At 33.2% G+C, this 20,564-nt stretch overlaps 1 pseudogene; it reads left to right on the top strand.

The window, feature by feature from the left end:
• Positions 1–6,592, top strand: part of LOC114032219 — a 53,485-nt pseudogene extending 46,893 nt beyond the window's left edge.
• Positions 6,593–20,564: the final 13,972 nt, after the last annotated feature.

Here is a 20,564-nt window from a genome sequence, read left to right as displayed (position 1 = left end):
GATACATCAGCAGGTAGTATTCCAGAGCTACCCCACAGGACTGTAAGGGTAGAGTTACAGCCACGTGGCATTCAGCCCTGTGAGAACCCTAGGCTTGCAATTTTGAATGCAGTTGGTTGCACTATTTAGCTGAGAGAATGATAGTGAGTCCACACCACTTATTCTACACTGTAATGTAAAGTCCATTGATCTTTACCATCATTTATCTCTTTCTTGTCATCCTGATATTTTCATCTTTATATGCCTCTGAGCTCAGAATTGCAGATTACTTTGACCCTCCCCAGGGAACTCCCTGATCAGGTCTGTTGACCCGTAATACTTATAATTAATACTAATTAAATACAAATAATATATAACCAATTATTTTTGTCTTAAGAATAAAGGAATGGTGCAAGACAGAAATTTATTTGTGTATGCCCATAATAAAATAAATAAGAATAAATCAAATTTAGATAGTAATTTAAGCTTTACCAAACATTACTGTATTTCACCACATAATTGTCACTATGACATAATCATCACATCCTGTGTTTTCAGTTCAAAATTGGTTTATAACCTTTCATCACCTAGTTGTCACATGGCATAATTCTGCTCATCAGGCTGCTTAAAAGGTAAACAGAGCAACAATGTATTCATCAGTGGCATATGGATACTCATTTATCTCTCAAGTATTGTAAGTAAACTTCCAGCCTAGAATTCTCAGCAAATTCTCACTGTCAGTGTTCAATTTTAATGTGTGTTCATGAGTATTCTATGCATCCTAATCTTGCATGAAAGATAGTTTAGTAATAAATGATTTTTAATTAATACCAGCATATATTTTCTTTAAAAATTTTTGAAGCTTCACATAATGGTTGCACTCTACTTTTTTGTAAAAAAAAAATTGTCACAAAATGTTCAACAATTATGCAGTGAAATATGTTACTCTCACAACACTTCTGAAGCAAGTAGTACAAGTCTTATTATCCGTATTTTATAGACGAAGAAACTGTGGCACATGAAAATTAAGTGACTTGTTCAGGATGATTTTCAGCCAGAATTCAGAAATTCTGATGGCAAAGTTAATGCTTTTTCTATGGTACCAAACTGCTGGCCACCAATGATATTTTCCTACTAATTAAGCATATTCTTATTTCAAAGGAGGAGTGCAGAGTAACCTATTAAAAAAAAACTATCAATCATTTGTGTCAGAGAAAATATACTTCTAAAGTTATACTGATATTAAAAGGAAATAGATTTATTGTCTAGTGGAAAAAATAAAAATATGATTTCCCTAAGGAATGTTGACATAAAGTGGCAACTTTCCATCCTAGTGATATTTTAACTGAATATATAGTAAAATTCAAATAATAGAGATCCAAAAAGCACATTTTTTCTCTTTTTGCACCCCACAGAACAAGTCAAATTATTAACCTATATTTCTGTCATCTTCTTAAAATGATTCCTCCAAGGACCTTTACTCATATTTCCAAAATCATTAGATTTAAATTCTATATTTTTTCAACCAAATAATATGAAGAAGTATTTAATACATTTTTAAGAGTTAGCTTGATTTCCCCCTAGAATATGTATTTATAAATTCATGCTCTAACCTTGAGAATCAGGGGTTAGTTTCCGGTGGCTTGTTTAACTTGACTATTTAAGTGGCTAATTTTACTTTTATATGATTGCTCTGAGGGGATATTTCTTTTTCTAGCCTAGAGTATTATTTCTTTGTGAAAGTGCTTTAGGTCAGATCTGATGTCTTCTCTCACATCTTGGTAAGGAGGATTATAGTAATTAATCCATAATTGCATCTCTGAAAAAAAATGATAGCCATTTTAATAAAAGCAAAACCTTAAAACATTAGCTTCAATACTTTTAAAATTATTCAAGTATTTTATTGAACAGTCAATTCACTTTGATGTGAAAATGTTAAGGCATTAAATTGTCTATAAAATAACAAGAGTTTTGAGCAGGACAAAAACTGAAAATAATATAAAAATGGACCACAAAACAAATGAATAAATTAGGAATTTTCATGAAAAAGGAGAGAAATGAACTGAAGATACCCATGTTAAGCTTCTATATCTATTTATGGCAGTCAATGCTAATCCACTGTAAACCAAGTAAAATTATCTTTTCTTTTCCTATGCTGGCTTTTCAAAGAGAAGGAACAAGAAAATTTAAAGACAGAAAGTTGATAAAAGTTGATCTTATAATTTCTATCTATTCTTCATGATATTTATTTCTATACTCATGATAATGCAAATTGTGGCAATGATTCATAATTATGTTTTGACTCTCTATCTATTCTGATGACTAATAGTTTGTCTATCAAAAGACTAGTGATTTTTTTGGCCACCATCAGGAACAATACAGTTTTCATCCTGGCCAATCAAATAATGATTATTCCATAGTTCTACCATGAAGACAATGTGACCATATTTCCTACACTGAGATTCACCTTTAAAAAGTTATGTTCAAACAGTATGTTTATTCCCTAATGACTTGTTTTAAATACAGATACTATGGCCAGCATGATTCACAATACGATGTTTGGGTGGAAACTTTATTTAAACTTTAAATAGGAATGATTTGATATATTAACAAATGAAATAATTGCTTTATTGTCTTTGAAATATCCAAATGTATGTTTAATCTTAATTTGAAATATTGTAGATATTTTGGGAAAACTTCAGGAAAATAAATAAATCATATGGCAATTAATAATTCTATATTTCATTGGACCCAAGTTGACATCAATGTCAATATCATGACTATAGCTCTACTCACACTCCTATAATGCTTTCTCACCATGCTATTCTTTTCAATGTTCTTCATTAGATCAACTAAAGATGATCCACTCAATGTGCTGATGGTTTTTTCTTTAAAGATTTAATATTTATGTTTCTAGTATGAGCAGTTTGGTCTAGACATGTTATCTATTCAGCTCACATATTCAGCTCAATCTTCATTTTACATATTGGAAATCACAAAATACTACAAATCAAGGCTTAGTTTATTTTTTTTATTGATGTACTGAGGGAGAAAATGTTAATAACTCAGATTAAACTTTAAAGTGTTTGAATTTATAAATTTATAAAATATCTACCAGCAAATCTCTAATATGAAATAGACAGTATACCTTTAGAAAGAAATAGAAAGCAAAACTATACTCATAGGGTACTTCAAATGCCCCCTCTCAGAACTTGACAAATCCAACCAAAAATAAAGAAGAAAGAAAGGGGGTAAATAGAATATTAGAAAAAGATATTACAGATCTTTGAAGAAAACTGAATGGGATCAGAAAGGCATATACCTTTTTATCAGCAGGACATGGTACCTACACAAAAATTGATCATGTAATAAGGCATACAAACCTCAAAATCGAGTGCAAAAATGCAGAAATAGTAAATATATTCTTTTCAGATCAAAATACAATAAAAATTACATTCAACAAAAGGCAGTGGAAAATAGGTTAAAATTAATTGGAAATTAAATGATCTAATCTAAAGAAAAAGTATGTCAAAGAACAAATCATAAATACAATCAATAATTTCATTAAAGAGAATGACAACCATGACACAACATACCAAAATTTATGGGATGCAGCCAAAGCAGTACTTGGGGGAAAATGTATTTCTTTAAATTTTTACATCAACAAAATGGAAAAAGAAGAGATCAATGAATTAAGCATGCAATTAAAAAAAAAAAAACTAGGAAAAATAATAAATTAAAAATCCCCAATTAAGCACCAAATTAAAAATCCTGAAAACCAAAGGTGGATTGAAAATTCAAAAAAACAACCTACTGGGCTAATAAACAAATCTAGGAGCTGCTTTTAGAAGAAAAAAAAGCAGTAAGAAAGATAGACCATTGGTTAATTTGATTTAAAAAAAAAGAATAAAACAAAATATCCAGTATCAAAAATGAAAAGGGTGAAATCACCACCAATGAAGAAGAAATTAAATCAATCATGAGGAAATATTTTGCTCAATTATATGCCAATAAATCTGACAATTAATATTTACAAAATTATGCATTATCTAGAATAACAGATCAAGAATTAGAGTGCTCAAATAACTACATATCAAAAAAAGAAATTGAACAAGCCATTAATGAACTAGGAAAAAATCCCCTAGGACCAGATGGGTTCGTGAGCAAATTCAACCAAACATTTAAAAGTACTTAATTCCAATACCATATAAATTATTTGGAAAAATAGATGATGAAGATATCCTATCAGACTCCTTTTATGACACAAATATAGTGCTGATACCTAAAGCAGGAAGAGCTAAAATAGAGAAACAAAGTAATAGACCAAATTCCCTAATGATTACTGATGAAAACTTTTAAACGAAATACTAGCAAGGCCATTACAGCAATACATCATAAGGATTACACATTATGACCAGGTTAAATTTATACCAGGAATGCTGGGTTGGTTCAATATTAGGAAAACTATCAGTATAATTGACCATATCAATAACAAAATTAATATAAATTATGTGATTATTTTAATAGATGCAAAAAAAGCTTTTGAAAAAATACAGCACCCATTCTTTTTAAAAACATTAGGGAGCATAGGAATAAAGAGAACATTCCTTAAAATGATATGCACTATCTATCTAAAACCATCAGCAAGCATTATCTGTAATGTGGATAAGCTAGAAGACTTCCCAGTAAGAGAGGTGATACAAGAATGTCCATTACAACCTCTTTTATTCAATATAGCTCTACAAATGTTAGGCATTGCAATAAGAGAAGAAAAAAATGAAGGAATTAGATAAGTCAATGAGGAAACAAAGCTATCACTCTTTGCAGGTTATATGATATACTTATATATACTTAGAGAACCCTAGAACATCAACTGAAAAATTACTTGAAATAATTAGTAACTTTATCAAAGTTGTAGGATATAAGATAAAACCACATAAATCATCAGCATTTCTTTATATGACCAATAAAGACTAGCAGTAAGAGACAGAAAGAGAAATTCCATTTAAAACAATTGTAAATAGCATAAAATACTTCAGAGTTTACCTGCCAAGACAAACCCAGGAACTATATGAACACAATTACAAAATGCTTTTCACACAAATAAAGTCAGATCTAAACGATTGGGAAAATATCAATTACTTATGGGTAAGCTGTGTCAATATAATAAAAATGTCAACTCTGTCTAAACTATTTTACCTATTCAGTGCTATACCAATCAAACCACCAAAAATATTTTATAGAACTAGAAAAAATAATAACAAAATTCATCTGGAAGAACAAAAGGTCCAGAATATCAAGGGAATTAATAAAAAGAAATGCAAGGGAATGTGACCTGGATGTACCAAATCTAAAAACTTTATTATGAAGCAGCAATCATCAAAACTATTTGGTACTGGCTAAGAAATAGAGTGGTGGATCAGTGGAATAGATTAGGTACATAAGACACTGTAGTCAATGACCATAGTAACCTAGCATTTGATTAACCCAAAGACCCTAGCTTTTGGAATAAGAACTCACAATTTGACAAAAAAAAAAAAAAAAACACCAAACTGTTCACTGGAAAACAATGGGACACAAACTAGGTATAGACTAACATCTCACACCAGATAGTTAAATAAGGTCAAAGTGGGTGCATGATTTAGAAGTAAATGGTGATATCATAAGCAAATTAGAAGAGCAAGGACTTGTATATCTTTCAGATCTATGGGAAAGGGAAGAATTCATGATCAAATGGAATAGAGAACATTATGAAATGTAAAATAGATAATTTTGATTCTATTAAGTTAAAAAGCTTTTGTAGATCGGAAACGCAGGGAAGGGGAGTCGCTGAGGTTTCCTGCTTCAGCAATGTTTGAAAGGAACCCATTGCTCAATTCCTGGCCAGAGCCGCCCTTAGCCACTTCTCCACCTTCACCTCCACTAACCAACACTTCTCCATCCTCCAGTTGGAGTAGCAGCCACCCACCTCATCCACAGCCACTGCACAACCTCCTCCTCCTCGTCCTCCTCCTCCTTTTTGCCTCTTCCACCATCTCCACTGCCATGACAACCTAGTTCCCCTATGAGGTACCATTAGGACTTATCTGCCATAACTGCCTTTAGGACTTGGAGGCTGCCATCAACCAGCAGATCAACCTGGAGCTCTATGCCTTCTCTGTCTACCTGTCCATGTCATACTACTTTGACCGAGATGATGTGGCATTGAATAACTTTTCCAAGTATTTCCTACACCAATCCCACGAAGATAGGGGGCATGCTGACAAGCTGATGAAACTTCAAAAACAGCGAGGTGGCAAGATCTTTCCTCAAGACATCAAAAAACCAGTCTGAGATGACTGGGAGAGTGGGATGAATGCAAGGGAGTGTGCTCTGCATTTGGAAAAAAAATGTCAGTCAGTAGTTACTGGAATTGCACAAACTGGCAACTGATAAGAACGACACTCATTTATGTGATTTCATCAAAAACCACTACCTGGTTGAACAAGTAAAGTCCATGAAACAACTAGATGATCATGTAACCAACCTGTGCAAAATTGGGGCCCCCAATTCTGGCATGGCAGAATATCTTTTTGACAAGCATACCCTTGGAGACAGTAACAACTTGAGCTAAGCCACACCTGGTCTCCCCGCACTAGGGAACTGTGGGAGTGACTCCTATTGTCTTTTGGTTATCTGACCTTTTCATAATCTGTACCAACAAACTACCACCATTTACATCCCAATAAAGTGACTTGGTACTGATGAAAGAAAAAAATAAAAAAGCTTTTGTAAAAACAAAACCAATGAAATGAAAAGTAGAAGAAAAGCAGAACACTGGAGACCAATCTTTACAACAAGTGTCTCTGATAATGGCCTTATTTCTAAAATTTAGAGAGAATGGAATCATATTTATAAGAACACAAGTCATTGCCCAATTGATAAATGGTCAAAGGATATGAACAGGCAATTTTCAGATGAAGAAATTCAAGCTATCTATAGTCATGTGAAAAAATGCTCTAAATCACTATTGATTAGAGAAATGCATATCAAAACAACCCCGAGGTACCACCTCACACCTATCAGATTGATTAACATAACAAAAATGGAAAATGATAAATATTGGAGAGGACATGGAAAAATTGGGACCCTAATGCATTGTTGTTGGAGTTGTGAACTGATCCAACCATTCTGGAGAGCAATTTGGAACTATGCCAAAAGGGCAAACAAACTCTGCATACCTTTTGATCCAGCCATACCACTACTAGATCTATTTCCCAAAGAGATCATAAAAAAAGGGAAAGGACCTACATGTGCAAAACATTATATAGCAGCCCTTTTTGTGGTGGCAAAATATTGGAAATTTAGGGAATGCTTATCATTTGGGGAATGGTTGAACAAGTTGTGGTATAAGAAGGTAATGGAATGCAATTGTGTATTAAATGATGAACAAGCATATTTCAGAAAATCCTGAAAAGACTTCTATGAACTGATGTAAAGTGAAATGAGTAGAACCAGGAAAACATTGCATACAGTATCAGCAACATCCTGTGGTGATAGAGTTAGCTCTTCTCAGCAACACAGTGATCCAAATCAAGTACAAAGGACTCACAAAGGAAAACGTTATCCATATCAAGATAAAGAACTGATGGACTCTGAATGCAGATTGAAGCATATTTTTTCTACTTATTTAATTATTTCTAGTTTTTAACCTATTTCTTTTTTCACAACACTGACTAATATGGACATATTTTTACATGATAGCATGTGTATAAAGTTTATGATACTGTCTACCATTTTCAGAAGAGGGGACAAGTGGGAGGGAGGGAAAAAAATTTGAACTCAAAATCTTGTAAAATAAATACTAAAAATTTTCTTGACATGAAACTGAGTAAAAATAAAATACTGTATTTTTTTAAATAAAAAAAGTAATATTGAACTACTTGCCTTCTCAGTGGGGGTTGAGTGGGGAGGGAGGAAGGGAGAGAATTTGGAAATCAAAATTTTAAAAACAAATGTTGAAAGTTATTTTACATGTACCTGGGAAAATAAAATTCTAAATATTTTTTTAAATGAAAAAGAAAAAAATAATGCTAAAAATTTTCTTGACATGTAGTTGGGGAAAAATAAAATGTCATTTTTGAAAAAGCCTGCCTATGAAAACCATGCAACTCTCCATTCCTCTATCTTTATTACCTCTAATTTACACTTTGGATACTAGTGCTAAAATTTTTGCCACTTTACTAACATTTTGGGTTTCTCACATGAAAAGCAAGGTGAGATTTTTAAATGCATGGAATAATTTTCATGGAGTAATTTGTGTTATTCTCATCTTATTACTAAGGTCTCAGTGAAGATAATTGTTGATCTATAACATATGGGTGAAATAACTCACTGCACTGACTTTCTTAGGACTGTCATAGCATATCATAGACAGTAGATATTTTCTAATCTTTCTTTTCCTTATATGGATTTACAGGATGATATAATTTTCAGTAATCATATATAATGGGAGATGGGCATGTTCAAGCATTAGAGCATGTGCAATATGCTCTGGCTGTTGCCAATCTACATGGTGACTTTATAAACCTATTTCTGTATGTCCATGATGGGGTTGAGGGGCATTTGCCTCCCTTATACAGATTATGTAAATGTCCATTTCTCTGTTCCTTTACAGAGTGGTAGACTTTTTAAATAGTGGTTGAGGTGGAAATGAGTATGCATACAAAAATATTGAATTAAAAAAAAAACCCTCTAACTTCCTTGGTTGATTTTGAGTATGAAGAGAAAAAATGCTTTAATCTTTGGATAAGATGATAGGCAGTGTAGAGGAAAATAGTGGCCTGCCACTTTCAGTTGCATACTATCTTCACCTGGTGGCGATACAGCTATGAATATGTGGGACTACCTTTGTTACTATTTTCACTTGTATTTATCTTTCCTGATTGTAGATGAATGGGTATTAGAGACATACAAACCATGTTCTGACCACATGAATTTATAAAAATCATCAGAGTCGACCAACTGAAGTCTACATCAGAGTCTTCTGATAACCATAGTAGCTGATACTGGAAAGGAGCTAATCCTGAGGACTCACTTGCTTGAGGTAATCTAAGAGTGATTCAACTGAGCATTCAATCCAAGCATCAGGTCCTCCAAGGAAGAAAATGATTCTTCCATTAACTATGCTACACTCAGGAGTGAAGTTGGGGCAGGGGGGAGGTGATAGATAACTGGTAGTCTAATCCTTAAGTTGGAATCCAGTGCTAGGGATCAATTTGGTAGAGTATAATGTGTTTCAGGTATCAAAGGTTTTATTACTTAGTGCATATAAAAAGGGAGTGACTCAACTTTACATAGTCCTTCTTTTTTTCCTTTTTGGTTGAAAGCAAGGGTAGACTATACTAAGCTGAACCCAAGAGTTTTGAGGGTGATGAATATAAGCACTGTCTACCACCCTACCGTGTCAGTTTGGAACATATTGATGCCTTTGTCACTTCATGTTTATGTTTGCTTGTTATTTTGTGAACATTTCAAAATGAAAATGCTAAAGTGACTATGTGAGTTCAAGAAATCTAGAGATCCCCCTTCCATTTGACCTACTGAAATCATACCCAGTACAAATTTCATCAGTACTTCACAAAAAGGAAACCCTCTCCCCCCAAAAAAACTTCCAAGTTTGGAGTTAGGAGGTACCCTTTTGTTAGAGATGTTCACTAGTTCACTATACATGCCTCATTCATGAGCACAATATGTTGTGGTGTCATGGTAAGACATTGAGGTGAATATTTTGCAACAAATGCTTCTGCTATAGATGCTCAGTAAGTCTTTTCCTAAAATGTAATGGAATCCATTGATGACTTCATTAACATAATGGGAAGCCCACAGGTTGGGGCTTAGGACTTATACTACTACTAACCATTGGTTTGCTATTAAATATTTATTAACCAGCTCTCTGAAAGTGCATGAAACACTTTAAAACCTAATCTGCATTAAATTTTTCCTACCACCTTTTTAAATATAAATAATTAAATTTTTAATCAAACTCTGGTTTGAAGCTTTTGCCAATTCTTATGGCATAAATGCTCATACTGAAAATTTAACAATTGACTTTCATGAGGCAATATGAGCTGGTTCCAGCACTTCCCTGCTAAAAGTCCAGTATCTTGTGGCCACCCCTAAGACCCTGAGGGAATAAATAGCTAGCTGTGTTCTAGAGATCCTATACTGTGTGTACATGGATGTCTGGGTAGCAGATCTGTAAAAGGAAGGGCCTACAGAAATATTTTAAATATTGTTGTTTCTGCTAATTTCACCAATGGACATTATTAAGATGATGTGGCTCTGTTTAGTTACATGCTAACCTTCCTGTTTTTAATAGATTTTTATGAATATCTTGTTTTTGTATCACATGCATTGACTTATGTATCCCTTCCTACTCCTCCTCTTAGAAACCTATCCCTTATAATAAAGAAGAAAAAGAAGGAGGGGTAAAATTAATGGAAATGATCAATATATCAAAAAAGTTTGATATAAACAGGGTCTACAGTCCACAGGTCCTGTCTATGCTTAGGGGACTAAGTGGATTCTCATATCTTCATTTTCTGATGGCAAGCTTGGTCATTATAATTTCAGAGCACTCAGTTTCTGTTGTTTTGCTTTTTTGTTGTTGGTTCTATTTACATTGTTTAAATTATTGTGCATATTGTTTTTCCTGGTTCTATTTACATCAATTTTTATCAGTTCATTTAAACCTTTCCATGCTTCTCTGAATCCTTCTTATTCATTATTAACTATAACATAGTAATATGGCACTGAATTCAGGTACTAGAGATTCTTCAGTCATTACCCAATTGATAGGAATCTATCTTTTTTTCCAGCTCTCTGCTTGCTCAATCCATAACTACCAATTAAAATACTCATTACTATTGTCTACAGACCACCAAGTCACTTCTCAACAAGTTCAGGACCTAGTTTACAATTTTTCTCTCCTTCTAAACTCCTGCCCTCATACAAGGGTACTTCAACATATGTTTCAACTCTCCCTCAAACATGATAGCCAGTCAGTTGCTCAATGGATTTACTTTCTATGACCTACTCCTCCATCCCACATAAACCACACAGAAAGATGGTCTATAGTTTTGATCTTGACATCATTCACAAATGCACCATCCTCTTATTCAAAAAATCCTGTTATTTGACTATAATAAACTGGATTTCAATCCATTCCTCTCCCTTCCCTTACCAAATATTACTCTTTGTTCACACTGTGATCTCCAATACCTCAGTTTTCTCCTTCAGTTTTCTCTCAAGCCATCAGCCCTGTAGTAGTCACTATCTTATATTCTTTACCTTGGCCCTTTGATGAATCAGTTCAATTCTAAACTATCCTGAGTCCCTGGCAACCTTATCATATTGCTGATTATAATCTGACCAATTCTCAACCTTGGATCACTCCCAGCACCTTCTACCTTCATTCACATACCCATGCTGCTCAACAAAGGTAGAGAAAATCATGCAGTCATTCAGACTGGGCCCACTAAAACCTTACTGCTACAAGGCAATCTTTCTATACAACCATCACCAACTCAATATTCCAAACCCTTCTCAAATCTCCTATGGTTTCCCTACTCCCAATCTCTTAGCTGAGATACCTCATATTTCACAGGAAAAAAAGAAATGAATCCATTAGGCATGAACTCCCTCTTCAACCCTTTTCCTCATTTCATAAGTTTTAGGTCTCTTCTGGCATCATCTATCCCGTCACTCCTGTCTCACATACAAAAGCCTCCATTTTCTCTCCTCTCATTCTATTTCTTAACTCCTTATAATTCAGGTTCTGACCTCATCATTCCACCAAAGCTGATCTCTCCAAAGACACCAATGATCTTTTTTTCTAAATTTGCCCTCTAGGAATTATTTGCATAATTCCAAATTGCTTTGCAGGATACTTATATTAAATTACAGCAACACTAGTCTGTCTTTCCACAATTCTACCAACACTGAATATACCCATTTTTATTATATTTACCCATTTGTAGGATCATAGATGAAAAGTCAGTGTTTCTTTGATTTTAATTTCTCTTATTAGTGATTTGATGCCTTATTCCATATGATTATTAATAGATTTTAATTATTTTTTCATATGCTCTTTTAGCTCCACTATCTTGGAACACATTTTTGATTATCAGTAACTGACTTAACTAACTCAAGGTTAAAATATTTCTCATAATTATTCTTTCTTCTTGTTTATTATAAATTCTGATTTAACTTTGACAAATAGGTGACTTGACTATCCACATAGAAATAACTCAGATATAACTTCCACATCAGCAATAAGTATTTTATTTTTCACTATGACAAAATGGACTAAATTTTATTCTATCGCTATTGTGTGTTTCATAACAGGTGATTGATTGAAAACACATTCAAAGTTCATCCAGAAAGAATTAGCCTTCTTCTTTACCACCACTCTTACAATATTGAGGGTTTAAAAATAATCTTTGACAATCATACCATGATAGATCTAGAACTAGAAAGGATTTTAGAAGTGATTGATTGTCATTTTATAGTCAGAGAAACTGAGAATCTGTGAAGTTACATGCCTTGTGCAAGGTAATACATGCTAAGTCTTTGCATAAATATTATGGACATTCTTAGCACCTAAGCCCACTCCTATATTTTCTTCATTATGTTATTGTATAAGTTTTAGATTGACATTTTAAGAGGTTTTTTTTTAATTTTTATTTCTCTTATCACAACAGATCCAATGACATTTGTAAGTACTTGTGGTAGTGTATGCTTTTTATTGAAAAAAAAAAAACAACATGCCATCCACCACTATTGGAGAAGGACTGTGACTCATTTTCATAGATGTGTGTGAGTTGCTTATATATTGTTAATGATAAGCATTTATTTAAGATTCTTGAAACAATATATGTATATATGCATAGATTTTCATATACAAGTATACCATATACATATGCATATTTGTGCACATGCATACACACACCCATATTTCTTTCATAGTCCATATCTCTTGTTCTGGATAAAAGCTTTTTATTTGTAGGAAATCAAATATTTTTTGGTTATATTTCATGGTCAATATTTTCCCTCATTCTCATTTATATAAGACATAATGTTACATTCCCTTCTATTTTAATGTTTTTTTAATATTTAATTCATTTATACATTTGAAATTTAAAATAGTACACATTGTGAAACAACTTGAAATAGTAGACAAAGATAGAGCATCAGTAACAATAGCTTATTTCAAGTGTCATCACATATGACTCAAACTATCTATGTAACTATGAACAATTCATTTTGTCTCTCAATCCTCTAAATGATTTCATAAAGCTAAATCTTGTACAAGACTTATTGATTTGTAGTGGCAGAGAGAATTTTCTTTAGAGCATTTCACTAAATCAAAGAAATCACAGTTCCCAACAAGTCTAAACTATCCAATTTCACAAAATATTTTACTAATTATTTCTCAGTTATATCATTTTTAAAATTACTGTCCTATTTTGAATCTTGAGATATAGAGATCTCATTTTCTTTTTTTCTAATTTAAAAATAAATCCATTGACATTATTAACCTTTTCTTCTTTTATCTGAATTCTGTAAAAATATTTAAAAAAATATAAATTGTTCATATAATTTTACTTCATTGCCAGCAGAGTTAAATCAAGAGATCAACTTGGGCAATATTTTGGAAGTATTGTCATTTTTATTGTAAGAACTCAGACTAACTATGGACATCAACCACCTGTACAATTAGATTTTCCTTCGTATATGTAAAACTGTCTGTAAAATTTGTAATTAATCAGTTTTACTGTTACATAGTTATATTGTTATAAAATGTGTCTTGTGTTGGAAGGTTCCAAAAATGCTTTATTTATTTTGTTTCTAATGAAAATGATACTTAACTTTCTAATCATTTTCATGGTTTGATCAGTAAATTTAATATATATATATATATACATATATATGCATAATGTCTATGGCTTTATGGATTTATTTTTCATTCCACTACTTTGTTAAAGCTATTTTGAAATGGAATTTTTTTCTGATTTTGATTATCTTGGGTTTCATTTAGTAACCATCATCCAACAATAATTTGTAATCAATGTTATTAATTATGATTTGCAATCATAAATTACAGTCATTCTGTGTTCTTAAGAGGTTTGATAGTATTCATATAAAAAGTCATCATGTCCAAGAGGTTGTTATGGTTCTTAATGGATTTTCTTGTCATTTTCTTTCTGAGACCGAGTGGTTTAGATTGTGAGTTTATTATTGATTCCCTCCTTCGATCCTAATATATACACACATGTTCACATACACACATACACAGGCACATTTTAAATATAAATATGAAAATTATGTTTTTACTGATACAGAAACTTTAAAATTCCCCACGTATCTTTTCTTTCCAGGTGTGAATTTAAGTACCCTCTTTTTGCCTCCAAGTTACTTATTTCCGCCTGTTATAGTCAAAATCAAAATATACATTTTTCTTCTCACTCAGTCTTTCCTCAAGATTATCTCCCGATGCCTAATTACCTTCCCTGGTTCATGAGCAAACAAGACATAGAGTGGCTCATGAGATGCAAAATTAATAATTTCAATTACATGAAGTTTAAAAAAATATATTGCACAAATAAAACCAATGGAACCAAAATTGTTTTCAAAAAAAAGGAAAACTGGCGGGGGAGAATTTGGTGGAAGTTTCTCTGTTAAAGGTCTCAGTTCTCAAACATATATGGAACTGAGCCAAATTTACAAAAGTAAGAGTCATTCCTCAATTGTTAAATGGTCAAAATTTGTAAATGGGTTGTTTTCCGAAGAAGAAATCAAAACTATTAAAAGTCATATGAAAAATTCTCTAACTCACTAATAACATGAAGAAACACAAATTAAGACAACTTTGAGGTACCACCTCACAGATTTAAGAAATGCTAACATGAAAGAAAAAAAAAAACAAACAAACCAGATTTGGAGGGGATTTTATGTAAAGAGGTACACTAGTTCATTGGTGGTAGAGCTGTGAACTTATTTAACCATTCATGAGAACAATTTGGAACTATTTCCAAATAGCTATAAAACTGATCTTACTCTATAACTTACCAATTCTCCTACTAGGTGTGTATTTCAAAGATATCAACAAAAAAATAGAGGACTCACGTGTATTAAAATACTTATAGAAGTTTTTTTTTTTTTTTTTTTGTGGCAGCAAAGAATTGGAAATGGAGGGGATGCCCATCCCTTTGAGAATGGCTGAAAAAGTTGTGCTATATGATTGTGATCAAATACTATTGCGTTATAAGAAATGGCTTCAGAATAAACTAGGAAAACTGATGGGGAGGGGGGAGATGGAGGCAAGATGGTAGAGTGAAAACAATGACTGGCTTGAGCTCTCCCTCAAACCCCTCCAAATACCTATAAAATGGTTCTAAACAAATTCTAAAGCAGCACACACAAAAAGACAGAGTGAAACAAATTTACAGCCCAAGACAACCTGGATGGTTGCCAGACTTCTCAACCCACAAATTCCAAAGACAAATTAGAAGGTCAGTGGGAAAAGTCTGTATCTGCAGTGGGAGAGAGAAGCACAGTAGCCCCAGTCCCAAGCATAGTCCCGGGGCGGTGGCTGCCTCTGGAACCTCAGGCCCACAGACTGAGGGGGAATCAAGTGGCTGATCAGAGGGGAATTGCAGGAATCTCTCTGCTGGTGCAGGATTCTCTTGCTTTGCCCATGCTTGGATCTGGGTCACAGTTCTGGGTAGTGGTCCTGGGGCAAGGAGGAACCCCAGCATGATGGAGCTTGTAGAGGTGGTGGAAAGGAAATCCTTCTCACAGTTCTAGGACAGAAAAGAGTGCTTGTGGTCACTCATAGACCAGAGCACAGGCCAGGAAAGGAGTAAACACCTTGCCCTTGAACATAGCACCTCGGAAGAACTAAAACTTTTCAGGTCCCTAGAAATATCTCTGAAAACAGCTGCACAAAACCCTTGAAGCTTGAGACAGTACATTCTCCACACTGGAAGCAGACTCCTACCTTAACAAAGAGTTTATTACTCAAGTAATTGTCTGGGATCATGAGCAAGCAGTGCAGAAATAATCAGACCATAGAATCTTTCTTTGGTAACAAAGAAGATCAAAACATATAACTAGAGGAAGACAAAAGAGTCAAAGTCCCTGCATCCAAAGCCTCCAATAAAAATATGAATTGATCCCAGGCCATAGAAGAGCTCAAAAACTATTTTGAGAAGTGAGTAAGAGAAGTAGAGGAAAAACTGAGAGTAATACAAGAAAATCATGCAAAACAAGTCAACAGCTTACTAAAGGAGACCCAAAAAATACTGAAGAAAATAACACCTTAAAAAGTAGCCTAACCCAAATGGCAAAAGAAGTTGAGAAATCAAGACACTGTAAAACAAATCCAAAAGAATGAAAAAATAGAAAACAATGTGAAATATCTCATTGGAAAAACAACTGACCAGTAAAATAGATCTAGGAGAGACAATTTTAAAAAATATTGAACTATCTGAAAGCCATGATCAAAAAAAGAGCCTAGACAACATCTTTCAAGAAATTATCAAGGAAAACTTCCCCAATATTTTAGAACCAAAAGGCAAAATAGAAATGGAAAGAATCCACCAATCAACTCCTGAAAGAGATCCCCAGAGGAAAACTCCTAGGAATATTGTAGCCAAATTCCAGAGTTCCCAGGTCAAGGAGAAAATATTGTAAGCAGACAGAAAGAAACAATTCAAGTACTGTGGAAACACAATCAGGATAACAGAAGATTTAGCAGTTTCTACATTAAGGGACCACAGGGCATGGAATATAATATTCTGGTGGGCAAAGGAGAAAGTATTACAACCAACAACCACCTACCCAGCAAAACGGATCATAATCCTTCAGGGGAAAAAATAGTCATTCAGTGAAAACTGTTATGGGCTCATACCGAGTTAAATGAAAAGAACTAGGAGGTTATTGTACACAATAACACCCATATCATAATGATAATCAATTGTGAAAGACTTAGCTACTCTGATAAAGACAATGATTTAATACAATTCCAAAGGACTCATGATAAAAAATGCTATCCACCTCCAAAGACGGAACTGGTGAATTCTGAGTACAAACAGAAGCATATATTTTTCACTTTCTACATTCTTCTTGCTTTTTTGAAACATGGTTGATGTGAAAATGTTTTGCATGAGGTCATATTTATAATGGATATCCTATTTCTTGTCTTCCCAGTAAGTGGAGAAGGGTAGAAGGGAAATAATTTGAAATTGAAAATAAAAATTAAAAACAATTACTTTCCTTGTAGAATGACCCTAATTTCTTAACTATTATGGGCTTTCTTTAAAAGTGAAATTTCAAAAAAATTATAGTTCCTTGAAAACATTGCAATGTGATGAAACAATAACTTACCATTTCATCACCCCTTTCTTTACAGACTTATTTGCTTTAAGTCCCTGATTCATGGTGATATTGTATGTCAAAAGATCTAGCCAATGGTGCTCCCTCTTTTTTTTTAAATATATGGAATTACTTTAATATTGTAAAGTTACCTATTTTTCATATAAAAGAAGATACAAAAGAATAAGCTGAAATTTGCATTTTGGATACAACTTGATTATAGACACCTCCATGTATATCTATGTGTGTGTAGATAGATACACATACATATGTGTCTGTACATATATATATATCATATTTAGATGATGATGATAGCTAACATTAATATAGCACTTACTATGTGCTAGGCATTGTGTTCAGTGCTTTATTTCATCTTTTCATCTGAACAACAACTCTGGAAGATGGGTGTATTATTATCCCCATTTCATAGATGAGGAAACTAAGGCAGAGAGGTTATGTGATTTGCCCAGATTCACACAACTAGTAACTGAATGATGCCAGATTTGAAGTCAAATGTCCCTAAATCGAGGCCTAACACTATACCCACTGTACTACTTAGCTTCCAAATTTATAAATTCCAAACTCCATTTTCATTTGTTTTCCTTAGAGTTATTATCCTTTTTGAATTAGATTATAATAAGGTATTTGATTCTTTCTAGATTATTATTATTCCCTCCTTTTTTATTTCTGATTGTCTAGGCAGAGGTTCTTAAAGTGGGTGATACCAACCCTAGGGGGTGCTGAAATGATCCAGGTAAGGGGCAGCAATAGTAGCCTTGGTTGCAATTGGAGGGGCAATGAATAAAAAAAAGGAGTAGGGAAAGCATAAGGAAAGAAAAGAAGATAAGAAAAACTTGAAAAAAACTATTCACATATTTTTCATCTGTTGTGCAACAAAGTCATAGTGATCACATTATTTTCCAAATAAATACACAAAATGTACATTGTAACCATCAGTGGTCAAGTCTATCAACAGGTCTTAAGAAGTAAGTTTTGACAGATGAGTGTATCATGCATTATTGGGAAGTCCAGCACGCATTGGCAAGGATATGTGCACGTAATGACTTGTTTACAATATGACACTATATGGTTACATACTGCAATATTACATCATCAAAATTTCCATGCAGGAAAAACCCACATATTTACAATAAATTGTTACATTTAAGATGTCATTGCACACACACACACACACACACACACACACACATATATACATACATACATATATACATAACTTTTTTGGAAATTACACAAATTTCAAAAAAAAGCAGAAAGCTTAAAGATTTTCACTGTCTCTGAGCAATTTTTTTTATGCTGAAAATGTGTTTATCTTTATCTATCTATCTATCTATTTATTTATTTATTTTGATTTATCAATAATCACTTCCATATGTTTTTGAGTTTAAAATTTTTCTCCCCCTTCCTCCCCACCACCCTCCCCAAGATGGCACACAATCTGATATAGGCTATACATTTACATTCATATTAAACATATTTTCACATTAGTGATGTTGTAAATAGAAATTAAAACCAATAGGAGGAACCATCAGAAAGAGGAAACAAAACAGACGGGAAAAAAATAACAATTCAGCTTCCATAGTTCTTTCTTTGGGTGTGGATAGCATTTTCCATCACAAGACCTCTGGAGATGTCTTAGATCCTTGTATTGCCAGGAAGGGTTAAGTTTATCAATATTAGTCATCACACAATGTGGCTGTTATCATGTACAATGTTCTCTTGGTTCTGCTCACTTCACTCAGCATCAGACCATACAAGTCTTTCCAGGTTTTTCTGAAGTCAGCCTGTTCATCATTTCTTATAGCACAATAGTATTCCATCACATTCATATACCACAACTTCCTCAGCCATTCCCCAATTGATGGGCATCCTCTCAATTTCCAATTTTTTGCCATCACAAAAAGAGCTGCTATGAATATTTTTGTATGTGTAGGTCCTTTTCCCATTTGTGTGATCTCTTTGGGATATAGCCCTGGAAGTGCTATTGCTGGGTCAAAGGGTATGCATATTTTTATAGCCCTTTGGGCATAGTTCCAAATTGCTCTCCAAAATGGTTGGATCATTTCACAACTCCACCAACAATGTATTAGTGTTCCAATTTTCCCATATCTTCTCCAACATTTATCATTTTCCTGTTTTGTCATGTTGGCCATTCTGATAGGTGTGATGTGGTACCTCAGAGTTGTTTTGATTTGCATTTCTCTAATCAATCGTGATTTAGAGCATTTTTTCATATGACTATAGATGGTTTTAATTTCTTCATCTGAGAACTGTCCATATACTTTGACCACTTATCAATTGGGGAATGGCTTGTATTCTAATAAATTTGACTTAATTCTCTATATATTTTAGAAATGAGGCCCTTATAGAGAGACTGGTTGTAAAAATTCTTTCCCAATTTTCTACCTTCCTTGTAATCTTAGTTGCATTGGTTTGTGCAAAATCTTAAATTAAGTAATTAAAAAGAAACTTTCTAATTTGTTTTGTCACCTATGAATTTTTGTTTTCCATCTGAACAATTCTATTCCTCAAAGAATCTAAATATTTATTCAGATTTTGCACCAACATTCTCAAGTTAGCACATTTTATTTTTTTCTGTTCATTCTCCATTAATTGTGTGTGTCGATATATACATAAATTCATATTCATGTAGATTGGGAATTTGTGAAACAAATTGGATTACTTTCTTTCAATTTCCTACAGTTTGGCTCATCAGGTCATTAATTCTAATATGGAAGTGATATTGTGTATCATCTATTGTAACTCCTTTCATTTTATAGATCAGGAATAAAAAAAAACCAGTGTTTTTTTGACTATAACAAAGTCATAGTGTTAGTTAGGAGCTATTGCAAATATTTTACCTTCATGAGAAAGATCCACAGTGTTCTTCATTTTAAGTCATCTCAGAGAATAAAGGTCCAAATAGCTATTTTTTCCACATAAGATAAAAGAAATAATTGATTATATTAATTTCAGCACTGGCAATTTATAATCAGTTCTGTTATCTGACTCTTTTGTAGCACTTTATGAAGTGGAAAATCAAGGAATAATAACTGCAAAACTCAAGATTCAGGTTTTGCTATGCCTGCAGTTGCTATTAGAGTTTTCATTTTACCTTTGTGTACCCAGAATCTAGCATAAATCTT

The sequence above is a fragment of the Vombatus ursinus genome, unplaced genomic scaffold (assembly GCF_900497805.2).
Source record: "Vombatus ursinus unplaced genomic scaffold, bare-nosed wombat genome assembly UNPS02015408.1, whole genome shotgun sequence".
Classification (NCBI taxonomy): domain Eukaryota; kingdom Metazoa; phylum Chordata; class Mammalia; order Diprotodontia; family Vombatidae; genus Vombatus; species Vombatus ursinus.
Note: the sequence above shows the minus strand (reverse complement) of the source record. Positions and strands in the feature narration are given on the sequence as shown.